The sequence below is a fragment of the Conger conger genome, chromosome 6 (assembly GCF_963514075.1).
Source record: "Conger conger chromosome 6, fConCon1.1, whole genome shotgun sequence".
Lineage (NCBI taxonomy): Eukaryota > Metazoa > Chordata > Actinopteri > Anguilliformes > Congridae > Conger > Conger conger.
In genome coordinates, this window is record NC_083765.1 from 47,115,403 (window position 1) to 47,128,896 (window position 13,494).

The 13,494-nt window shown below is 38.1% G+C and overlaps 1 long non-coding RNA gene across 2 annotated transcripts in view; it reads left to right on the top strand.

Annotated features, from left to right (window-relative positions):
- Nucleotides 1-13,494, top strand: part of LOC133131440 (uncharacterized) — a 63,353-nt gene that overhangs the window by 41,964 nt on the left and 7,895 nt on the right. For both annotated transcript variants that reach the window (XR_009709017.1, XR_009709018.1), the window contains exon 2: nt 11,155-11,310. This is a non-coding gene — a long non-coding RNA (uncharacterized LOC133131440). The remainder of the gene's footprint in view (nt 1-11,154; nt 11,311-13,494) is intronic.

The window sequence follows — 13,494 nt, forward strand, 5'->3', positions numbered from 1 at the left end:
AAAATATTTTTGGTATTTTGAAAATGCAAAAATATTTTGATCCAAATGACATTTCCTCCACCATAAAATAAAAATGACTAGATACTATTTTGTATTTCAAATACAAATTTCATTGCCAATCTCTGAAACAGACAAATAATAGAGAAGGCATGAATATTTGAAGAAGCAGATTTTTGCAGAAGTGTCATGTGGCAGTGAAAGTACTGATATAGAATATAACACTTTACAATTTATTTTGATTAGTAGGCTAAATGCAAAGAGGTAACAAACATGCGTTCACAGTAACAGGCAATATGGTTTTAGATGTATGTGTCTTCACAATGTGTCCAAGCTTTGGCTTCAACTATGAAAAACACGCTAAAACAAGAGTTACATTTGTTTGGTACCCAAATTCACAAGTTCTACAGCTGGTAAACACAAACATGATGTGAGGAAAGGAATATGTATTTATTTATTTACAGTGAACTCCAGAATTATAGGCACCCTTAATAGGAATTGAGAAAAAAGGCTGCATATAACAAACAACCTGTCAGTTCAGAAGACAGTGATGGTAATTGACCATCACAAGACAGGTAATGGGTACAGAAAATACAAAAACAAAAGCCAAGCATCTTGAGTTTGCCAAACCTCATTGGAATTATGACTGGAAGAGAGTGCTATAGAGTGCTAAAGAACATCATATTTCAATTTATTCTGGGTCAAACGCTGGGAGCCATTTGCATGACTCTTTAATATGCATTTTCCCAAGCTTCTGATGCTATATACTATACAGTGCCCACCATAAGCATCGGGAGAGTTTAGTATAATAAAAAATACAGCCATATGAAATTAGTGTTCACTGCACTCTGATCTTCGACAGATAAATCCATGCAAAATATGTTTTTTTTACACTCATTACTTTTTTAACAACTCATTTGATCCTGTAGTGGTACACTCATGGTCATTGGCAAGTTGCATTGTTCCCACTGATTCTGGAAGCATCTTTGTCAAAACTAACTTGCAACCTTGAAAATGTGTTCATTAGTTAGTCATCAGTAAACAAAAGGAGTTTACAACAAAAGATGTAGAATCTAGAACATCTTTTTTTTAATGGTAAATATCTGGGATTTAGGCGGCACGGATGGTGCAGTGGGTAGCACTGCCGCCTCACAGCAGGGAGGTCCTGGGTTCGAATCCCCGTCGGCCGGGGCCTCTCTGTGCGGAGTTTGCATGTTCTCCCCGTGTCTGCGTGGGTTTCCTCCGGGTACTCCGGTTTCCTCCCACAGTCCAAAGACATGCAGGTTAGGCTGATTGGAGAGTCTAAATTGCCCGTAGGTATGAGTGTGTGAGTGAATGGTGTGTGTGCCCTGCGATGGACTGGCGACCTGTCCAGGGTGTATTCCTGCCTTTCGCCCAATGTATGCTGGGATAGGCTCCAGCTCCCTGCGACCCTGTTCAGGATAAGTGGGTTAGGATAATGAATGAATGAATGTCTGGCATTTATATAGCTCTTTTATGGAAAGCACTGTACAAGTGATGCTTCTAGGCAAGACGATGCAAATAATGTTAGGTTCACTTAAATTAGAGAGCCTTTTAAGGACTATTTCTGGTTATATTCATTTAGGTAGCTAGTTTGCCTTCATAAGGATGTTATAGCTGTGCCTCTATCTTAACTTGGCTAGCTAACTAGCTAGCAGAAATGATCATTGGATAAGTCAGCATCCTTACCTTAACTATCAATTCTCATTACCATGCCCAGACAGTTCTGGTGAACTTTTACAGTGGGACATTTAGGCTCAGAAAAATACATTTCAATGATTGAATAATAATACATTTAAAAATGCACATTTGTTTTGTTGTTGCCTATAAACAACTGGCAAGTGTCACATTCAACCACCATGTTACTTCTTTAAGCCATATGAGATTAACTTAGTCTGTCACAACATATTGACAATTTTCTAATAATATTTAGTGGTTCAGAAATGAATATAACAGTCTAATGAATCTAAGAGAAGGTCATCTGTGTCCCTTTTAGGACAATGTATGTTACCTTCCCTTTCCTTGGCACTGATGAGTTGTATGATGGTGAGAAGAAAAAAAAAGTTTTTAAGGCAGGTTTTATAAGTGACAGTTTTTTCACACTGCAGCACGGCCATGACCTTTACTATGCTCTCATACCAAGAAGTGATGAGTTCTCCAGAACAGGAAAGTGTGAAATCTTTATAAATCTAATTAATTTTGAAATGATGAGGATGTGCTCTTCGAGCTTAATACAGCAGTCCAAATAATCAGCTCACCATGGCTATATTTTTTTGCATGGCATGAATGCAACGTTGTGTAAAGTTCTTCAAACAAAGAGCTGGGCCATGCAAATTTTACGCAGGCTTGGTGCAATATTGGTTGGACAATGAGGGCTGATTAACACAGTCCAACTCTGAGGACGTCAGGTAATTGTACCACTGTCAAAATACATATGAACTTCACTGTATATTTACCTTCCATATTCTTATTTTAATCTTAAATATAAATAGAGCATTTGGATATAGAGCAGAAATGACCATTTGTACTTATTATTCCACTATCGCAATACTTATGATGGGTGCTACTGTATATCAATGACAATATTGGGGCATCCTTTTCACTCAGTGCCACAAGCACATATTCTGTTTTATTTGAAAGGCTGCCCTCTACAACAATCCTGCGTCCCCATTGATTTTTTTTTTTTGTTGTGTGTTTTGTTTTGCTTTTTGGCATTTTTGCTCCATCAAACTGTGAAATTAAGTGTTCTCAAGAGAAAGACATTCAGATATGCAAGACAAATGCAAACAAACAGGGGGGAGAGACTAAAGCTAATCTATAATTATGCATGGCTATGATACCCTGGAGGGGAATTGTGGTGCATGGCAGGGAGGGAAGATAGGTTCACTCGCTTCCTGAAATGATGTCCCTTTCCATCAGTAGTGCATCCCAGCTATATAATGAGATCCCACTGGAAGAAAGAGAACATTCTTGGGCATGTCCCTGAGACATTAGGTAAACGATGCTGCTCTGGCATCATATCCTGTATACTTTTGTTCAAGCTGTAAAACATGTAAAAATCTTCACTTGGCATAGGCCTGAGAGTTGGCCATTGCCCTTTGCTGCCTACGTTTAGAAATACAGGGATTGCAGGCGGCATGTTATTGGTTTGAAAATAGTGCAAAGACCAGCTAAACAACTGAATTTAAAAAAGTACAGAGAGGCGGTGAAATTCTGAAAAGGGAAATGTGTTGCAAATGGCACTCTTCAGAGACAAGTCCCCTAAGGAAACGAGAGCAATGAAGTTGTGGAAGTTTCTAGTTCTTTTCAGCAAAACAGTATTGTATGGAAATCCAAAGCTATCCCTTTTCAGCTATTGAATTAAAACACCTTGATTACGTTGCTATTTCCTTGTGTGGGAAACTCAATTCTAAGTGTGCCTGCTGGGGTGTTGCAACCAGTGGTAATCCCATTACGGTGCCAAAAACTTAAAAACCTTTATTACATTGCAGAAAGTGCTAAATATCTTCCGTGTAATGTCTACTAAGTATAGTAATTACACAGGTTTATCTGATTACCCTGCTATCACACCTTGTTAATGTATTATCATAAAAAGCCTGACCTCTCCATTCATATTGTTGACATTCTGAAATGAATTTAAGCTATATGGACAGAAGTAACTCTAAAACAACAATTTATACAAATATCTGGTAAATCCCTTTATTCATATGAAAGATGGCATTTTAAATGTGCAAAAAACAAAGACTTGGAGAATCTGAAATTTAAATATCCTCTGAGCTATGTTCATTAGTGTGTTCAGCTATTTAATCCAGCTATCCATGACCTTCTACTGCACTTTATTAGGTATTTATTAGACTTTTTTTTTTTTTACAGAGAGAGGAGTATGATGAGATAGGGCAATTTATTTAGCCTTTATACAGTATGTGAGAATTCTTGTTAGTAATGTCTGACCAAATCCAAGGTGCTATAGACCTACTGGCAGGATAAAAATACCCAATATTTGAATGATAGAGTGTTTTTCAAAATCATCATCCATCATTGTCAGGCAAACTGATTTCCCCTCATTTTAAGTTGAGATAAAAGTTCTTAAATCATATAAAAGTGTTAATAACTGCAACACACTAGCTGTCCATGGTGAAATAGATGTTTCATCATATCCTGATTTGTCTTGTTTCTGTCTACTTCTTGTCATTTCATTTCATATCCTTCTTTCTCCACAATTTCCAAGCTTTGATTCCAACACTCTTGTTAATGTGCATTTTGAATATACTGAAGAATAACAATCTCTATCAGCCAATTTATTACACAATACAAAAACAGTAAAATCAATTTCGGCTGTGAATTTGAGGCTGTGCAGGATGAAAAATATACTGAGCTAACAATGTTAAAAATGTTTACTAAAAAGCAAATTATTATCAACATATTGAGTCAGGTTTTTACTCTCAACAAATTCATGAACTGGTGCACTGATTTATACAAACCTTTCAGATTTGTTCAGTTTTAAATCTCAAATGTGACAGTTTAGTTCGGTTATCGGGAAAATAGAATTAAACATTAACAAATGTGCATGTTTCCCATGCAGGTGGATGAAAACAAATGGTACTTTTGTAAATGGAGGTGCATGAAAATGTGCACAACTGGCACAATCATTGAACCACATATTTTTGGATCTAAGCATTGTGCTGAAGCAATAAAACAGTAAACTGGATGTTTTTGACAAGTATTGAGGCATTCAGTCAGTCTGAGTGCAAACCAGTGAAGTTTATTCGATCAAAGTAAAGAGGGCTGTGCCCACTTCTGGACAGCACAAAGTAAGTCTTGCAAAATTGCATAAGATACATGGTTATATGTATCACATGTACAGGCAGGTGTATGGTCATATGTATCAGGCACAAATAAATATAATAGGGATTTTGGCATTTATAAAAGGCATTGATACTGTAGTGGACATTCTCTGTTTTAAAGGCAAACAATGCAGAATGCTCAGCTTGAAAATATTATAAAACAAACATGCTCAGTCATTAGTGTGACACTGACAACCTGTGTTCACTTCTGCCCAATACCTTGCTTGTCTACTTGTATTTGTTATTCTAACAACTCATTTCTGGGCATGGACCTTTTTTAGTTCTGTACTGTATCTGAAAAGCATGTGTCCAATACACTGAACTCATACATCCTAGGATTCAATAGGAGGAGGAGGACATGAGGAATTGGCTCCTACAGGGTTTGTGATGGGTTGGTGGCTAATAAAGCAAGTGGCTGACTAGCGTTCAGTAACATTACTGTAGGTAGCTGCCGTTATTAGCTAACTAAATTCCGTTTCTTACGCCAGTTGATTGCCTATGATGATTCTACCGGCTTATTTCCTCTCCTGGGCAGGGAGCTGAGCTCTTGCCTGAATCCAAATGACTTTCAGAAGACTTGAGATGTCTGATAAAAAATAAAAGTGACAATGAATAGATTTTTTTGTGTGATCAAATTAATTTTATTCAACAAAAAATTTCAAGCAGAATGTTTCCTCTTAAAACATTTAGCTTATCACAGTGGATTACATCCTGAAGTCTGTGGGGATGTACCAGCCTTTCTTCAATAGGTTGCCAGGAGATCAACACATCAGGATCTATAACTTTAGCTAAAGTGTAGCTAAATACAAGTGTTTAGTTAAATGGCTTGTGTGGAAAGCGACTACTAAAGGCCAAAATTATTTTGGGGGTGTAGGCGGGCAGGGTTGAGAATGGGGGCATTGGCATTTTTTGTGTGTAAACACAGGAGTGAAGCGAGGAAAGAAATCCTGCAATATGCCCTTAATTTAAGCATAGGAAAACACTTGTTATAATTTCACAAAAATATAATTTTTTCACATCAAGAGGTATCAAGACAGTTCTGAAGAAATTACTTATGACTACCACTTTTCAGATAAAAACTTGATCAAGGCTGTCTGGGATTACCTGGAGAGCCAGAAGAAAGTGAGACATCAGTCTGCAGAAGAATTGTGGCAAGTTCTCCGAAACATTTGGAACAACCTACCAGCCAATTTTTATGGCAATTTCTTCAGATTCCTTGATGTTCGTTAGCTTTGGATGTTTTGCTTACAGGCACATAATGTCACCAGTTGAATTCCTGCTTGCAGTATATATAGCCCTTACCCTATAACTCTACCAGAACTGAAGATTCTGCCAAGCCTACGAATGTACACAACTGTAAGTGGTTTAAATGTAACATGTGACAAGGTGCAACAGTCTTTCTGTACTGTGGAGAGGCCGCGGTTTGCGGGAAGGAAACAGGGCAATCTGAGGACCATGCCTTCTGGTTAAGTCGGCACAAACCTGGGCTACGTTACAAATCTGTCCAGGCTTTTAAAATGTGTGCTTCTTTCCACAGTAGGTGGCTGAGACCGGGGAACTGGCATCACGGTACGAGTGAGAGCTGCGTTCATGAGACATAGAGCTGAAAAGCTGCAGTTTTGTTTGCTTTATTTTGCCTTTCTTATTTTATTATTTTGGCCCAGAACCCGTGAGGGGGAGAATTTTGGTTTATTTTTGTACTCACTGGCTCTCCCCCTACTCCTACAAATAAAATGCCGGTGCAATACAGAATTTCCCTATCTCCCTACATTTGTATCTTATAGTAATTAGACATATGCTAATTAAGCCTCCCCTTATGGCCATTTGAAAAAGAGGTGTGACAAAAATGGACACTTTCTGGGTTAAAAATGAAATTGTCGATATATACTCATGGTTTTCACTAAACCTATGCCATAGTGCAAATAGGTAAAATGCATATAGCCCGGTTATTCAATCTGGACATGAACATACTTTCAAGATGGATTTCAATTTAACAGCCTAGCATAATTTACCTATCTCAGTGTCCCAACATATCTACATATTTACAAGCATAGTTCTCCTGTGGTGAGTCATGGTCTGAAATATAAAAGGGACTTACATTGAAATTGGAATTACAGTGCATTGGGAAGAAAAAGAAACCAAGGCAGTCAAAGGGCAGGTGGGGGGAGGCTTATTTTGTGATATTTTTTTCTAGTTAGGCAACTATTTGCAATTAGCGCTTACATAATAAATAATATTGTTTCATAGTCAATGTGCACCATGCAAATGGTGTTTAAGAGTTAACTGTCTGAACAATTTTAATCAGCACTTGGTATGCAGCATTTTGCCACAGCCTTCAAAGCAGTTTTTCATTCAGAATCTTGATAGAAATTATTATTTTGCTTCTGCTAGTACACGGTCCTGATTAGCATTATAGCTGCTGCGATAGGAGTGGAGCAGTGGCGGCTACATCATTTGTGATACTTTAGAACATGTGTATTAATCAAATCAGAACCATCGACCAACGTGGATGGTCATAGAATTAAATCAACGAGTCAAGAAATCAACTAACGATAATTGGGATGTTTACATAACTAAAGCTTAGGCCTATACTACTCGTGTCAGTATCAGAGGAAAAGCACAGCACAATAAATTAACTGAATTTATTGTTCACTGTTCTTATGCCTAATTCACTGAATTAATTTTGTACAATAAAATGGGAATTCATGTATTCAAATCAGTTATTTTCTTAGCTATTGTTTTGTCTTTCAACTTGTCATTATTATTAAAATAAATAACAGTATTTATATTTATTGCAATTACTTATTCTTAGTATGGATGGAACTCCTCCTCCAGTTGATAAAACGAAACGGACCTATTTGGTCGCTTCCTCTTTGTTTAAGCGATACAATTTATACTTTCTATATTGTAAGGTTTTTAATAACAGCCCTCTAACTTAACATTGGTGGAACACTGAGTTTACAGCAGAAAACCAGTCCAGCAATTGAACAAACAAATCTAATTCACGGTAACTGCTGGGAGAATTAGCAGCTTCCTTGGCTAATTTGAATGCAATTCGAGTGAAGTACATTTATGGACTTTGACTAATGTTAATTAATGATCTTGAATCTTGATGTCTAGGGGTTGGAAATATACAGTACTGTGCAAAAGCTTTAGACAGGTGTGAAAAAATGCTGTAAAGTAAGAATGCTTTCAAAAATAGAAATGTTAATAGTTTATTTTATCAATTAACAAAATTCAAAGCGAGTGAACATAAGAAAAATCTAAATCAAATCAGAAACAGTTGTGTAGGAGGGTTAACACTGGGTGAGGAACAGCCAAACTCTGCTTCCAAGGTAAGGTTGCTGAAGATAGTTTAATGTCAGAAGTCATACACCATTGCTGAGCACAGCAACAAGACACAAGGTAGTTATACTGCATCAGCAAGGTCTCTCCCAGGCAGGAATTTCAAGGCAGACAGGGGTTTCCAGATGTGCTGTCCAAGCTCTGTTGAAGAAGCACGAAGAAACGGGCAATGTTGAGGACCGTAGATGCAGTGGTTGGCCATGGAAAAGATGTCCAGCAGTGCCATCAGCTCATAATTGGCAGAAACCAGTGGGATCCAGGTACATCTACTGTGCAGAGAAGTCTGGTCAGAAGTGGTCTTCATGGAAGAATTGCAGCCAAAAAGCTATACCTCCAACATGGAAACAAGGCTAAGTGATAGAAATATTTGGCTGTAGCAGAACGCAGTTTGTTTGCTGGTGGAGGTTCCTTGCAAGTTTGGGGCTGCATTTCTACAAACGGAGTTGGGGATTTGGTCAGAATTAATGGTCTCCTCAATGCAGAGAAGTACAGTACCTATCCATCATGCAATACCATCAGGGAGGCATCTGATTGACCCCAAATGTATTCTGCAGCTGGACAACAACCCCAAACATACAGCCAATGTCATTAAGAACTATCTTCAGCGTAAAGAAGAACAAAGAGTCCTGCAAGTGATGGTATGGCCCCCACAGAGCCCTGATCTCAACATCATCGAGTCTGTCTGGGAATACATGTAGAGACAGAAGCATTTGAGGTTGCCTAAATCCACAGAAGAACTGTGGCTAGTTCTCCAAGACGTTTGGAACAACCTACCTGCCAATTTCCTTCAAAACCTATGTGCATGTATACCTATGATGCTGCTTTGAAGGCAGGGAAGGGTGGTCACACCAAATATTGATTTGATTTAGATTTTTCTTCTGTTCATTAACTTCTTCTGTTCATGCATTTTGTTAATTGATAAAAAATAAACTATTAACATTTCTAGTTTTGAAAGCATTCTTATTTTACAGCATTTGCTCATACCTGCCTAAAACTTTTGCACAGTACTGTAGGTTGAGAGACGTTTTGACATATAGACAGACTAGGTTAACCCCAATACAGCTCAGGGTTTACCTGGATAAAGCATGGTTACGTCCTAGTTGCTAGAAAACTTTCACTTTTCAGGCAAATGTAGCCAAATTTTCTCCTGAAAAAGTACAGTAGGCTAACGTTATATATTGCTTGCTATCCTACCTGCAAGGTTTTGCTGCTGTCGGGTGCAGTGATTGCGATGGGCAACTGCAACTGGGAACAGGGTAGCAGTTGAGCGATTCTTTTTCCAAAAAGCCATCCAGTTTAGGTAGTTTTGCTACCTTTCCCTCCTGGTCATTTTTTGTCCTTTCTTTTCTGCGACCCACTTTTGTGTTTCAATGGCATTTTCACACTAGGTAGCTAAATGGCATTATGCTAGCTAATATCAACACATGATCAAGACAGTTCACCTTGGAAAACAGCAAACATATTTCCCAGCAGCACTCTTGGCACATCCGAAAATAAACCAAAACCAAATGAATTAGCCTGCCACAAGTTATTTAATTGAATAGTTTATACATTATAGCCTTTTTCTGTAAAATAGACACACTGTATCAATTTTGCATGATCACGTATTGCACAAAGAAAGTGTAATAACCATGACCAAGGCAAGTTTGCTTATTTAAGGATATAAAGCACACCACTGTTATTGCATACATAGGTATGTTATTTTCCGGTGAGTGGTTAAAAACGGCCCTACTGATATCAGACACAGAGAGACATGGGCCCTCCTAAACCTGGGGCCCTTGGGCCCTCCAAAACCAGGGACTGCTGCACCGCCTATATCTGGAGTGGAGGTAGGAGGAGCAATATTAGCAGTGGAGGAAATAGTGGGCACACCCACAAAAACATCATCATCTCTCCATGCTCACCCTCCAAGGGAATGTTTCCATAGGAAATCAAAACAAAACACTGTTACAATTAGGTTGATAGGTTGTTCAATGAATACTTGATAGGTCATTGTAAATATGCATTAAAAATGGCTGAGTACTTACATTCAATCTAATCTATTTGGCCTGCTAGCTAAATTAACTAGCTCTAGTTTAAAGAAAATCCCATTCTCCCCATTTCTTATATGCAGATGACATCTACTTGCAAAAAGTGGTATTTTCCCATTCATTGGTATTGTCCAATTCTTGGGTGAATTGATTCTCTCAACCACAGGTTTTGTTTCCATAGCTACCATGCATAATGATGCATGATTTACAAGTATAGTTAGCTTCAATGATAATTCAGCACAAAGTGTAGCCATACTAGCCAGCGAGCTAATAATCATCTTACAATAAAATCCATCTGTTACTTGAATTTCGCTCTCAAATTTCTCAAAACACTCCAAAGCTATAGGGAGGAATGTGCAGTCAATATCCAATCCAGTTCGAGCTACGACATCCAGCAGACACCAACATGAAAAACATAATACTCAGCGGCCCATTGGACACCCCGCACCAGTCCCCTTGAAATGCGCGTTGTCTAGTCATCTGAAGGGCACCAGGTATAATAGGCCTGGAATTACGACAGTTGAGCAGGGATTGTTTTTGATACAGGTATATCTCTGAAGTTACTGACAGCAGTAGCCTGCTGTATTTAGTGGTCACACAAACATTTTGCCATGGTAGAGTTAGTCCTGGTAATCACTAGAATGAGTGGGTTGCCATAGTTCATTCCACCAGCTAAAATTCTATTATGAAACTGTTTTAAACTCTCAACAGTTAGTTATTTTCTGTGTAATGTTTCTCCCACACTCAGCAGCCCCAAAGAGAGCGTCAGGAAGGCATTTGAAAAAGTTGATGCCATTATTATAAATATTTGGTTGCATTCCATCTAATTTGTCCACAGGTGGGCCTATGGATGGATTTGATCAACCTCTGCTTTAATTATGTCTGTTTTTTTCTGGCTTTTTATTGTTATTTTCCAGGGAACCAGCAGTGTGGATGACAGCTGCCGGGGAACCGATTCTGAACCGATTCTCACATGGGACTTGATGCTTCCGCCAGACCCAAACAAATTTCATGATGCGTTGTGAAGCCTGAGCCATCCGCTGTCTTCAAACAAGCAGCAAACAAATGCGCGGGTGAGATTACATTACCATTGCACATGAAAAGGTAATTAAAATACAATAAACTGTCAGCCACATAAAACTGTTTCTTTATTTATTTAAAATATTTTTAATGAAGTCCTGGATATCCACATGTTCAGCAAAGAAAAACAAATATTACAATTATGTAATTCTGGAGTGAGACTAATCAGAACAAAACATGTTTTAGTGATTTACTAAATCAAACAAGACAAAAAATAACAGCTTGTGCTGGGGAGCCAGTTTTAAAATACATTGTCATATTCCATAAAAAGACCTTCGTACCTGCACTGCATCTTTAATTATGTTATGCCTATGAGGATGTTAGCTTTCAACTAAATCAAAACTATTTAATTAGACATATAGAGTGCAGCTCTGATGATTTAACAATAATTAGAAAATGAGTATATTCAGTGTATAACATCGCATGGCTACTGCCCTTGAAAATGATTTGTTAACTGTTGTGTCAAAGAAAATCCATGTTTATATTTAAGATAATGTGTAATTTATGATTTTATTTTACATTTACCAGTCTTGGATAGAATGCCACCAGGTAAATAGAATGCTCTGCCCAACATGTACCAAGGGGAATGTCCTCTCCATTTTGCATGCATAAAAGATAATGGAATTGTCGAGGTTAAGCATACATAAATGATGCACATGTTTAATGAAATCTTTAATCCTCCTTTATGTGGGATAATCCCCAGTTTTGTTTTGGTTTCTTTGAAGTTCAATGACAAAATATCTTCAAACAGCAAAATCCCAGTACTAAAACATAAATGTTTTATTTTTCTTGATTCTGGTGTCCTACATATCCTATGAATTTAATTACCGCCTGAGTATGAATTTGAGTGTTTGCATGGCAACAGGGTTGTTACGTTTTGAGACTGCCATGGAAATGTAAGGAAGATACATGTGAAAAATGTATAATGGAAAATGCATACATATAATCAGTGTGTGTGTGTGTGTGTGTGTGTGTGTGCCTGTGTGCCTGTGGATGTATGCCTGCATCCGTGTGCATGTGTATGTGTGTGTGTGTGTGTGTGTGCATGTGTTAAAAACTGCACATATAGCCTATCCACATATCAGGCCAAGATCTAAATCAGTAATACAGCCATTCAAGAAAAAGTCCATGCAGGTATTCAGCACTGTGTACAAGCAGGAAGACACGCAGGAGCTCTGCTCCTTCGTCCAGTGGCCATTATCTCTGGGATATTAGTTTTAGTGATGTCACAGGGGTGCTCATACATGCTCTTTGGTGTGTCTCCTTCTCACTCATAATCACATTGTAATGCAGAAGGCAGCAGTGTGGCGTGATACTGAAGGATCTTGGTTTACATAATGGTACACTACAATATTTTAAGGCATAAATGATAAGCTCTTGAACAGAACCTATTTCTTTTTAACATTGCATTTAGCTATATACTAGTGTTAAGATGTTGTCCCCATCTATGTCAACAGAGGTAAAAATCTTCATCTGTTTTCCTTGGCAGGCTTAAAGTTTAAACTCACCAATGTTAGAGCATGGCATTAATGTTAGACTGTACATGTCAGTAAATGGCCTCCACCCCTTGCCTCCTAATGTAAGTACATGGCACCCACTGCATGTGGTCAGAGTGGAGACATATCTCCACTTACTGACAGCAGGTGGCAGTAAAGTTCTTTGTGTGAAATGCTTTTTTTTCATCACTGGCGTATAATGTTGCAGAACGGCACCACCATGAAATTCTAGTTCTGCATGTAACTACATATCCCAAAATAAGTGCACTTTGAATAATTATTTTATCCAAATGAATAAATACAAATGTATAGTCCAGTCAAATTACTGTACGCTGAGTTAGTAACCTATCAAACTTGTAATTGGACTGATAACTAAAATGCTATTAGGAGAAGTGTAAATGCCATAAAGACTGGATGAATTTGGTCCAGGGGATGACACTGATTTCATGGTATCTGTCCACGCAACGTTGTCTCCATGGCAACAGGCCACCATGAAAAACTGTACTTAGCTAATGATGACGGCAATCCAAAGGGGAACTTCTAATAAGGAATATTAGGTCTCCACTCAAGTGATATGATTCATGTAAGACTAGCTGCCAAGAATAATAGCATGTCTTTTCTTGCACACACCCCACACACACACCTTTGAGAGAAACATAGTTGTGTGGTCTGAGTGGGCCG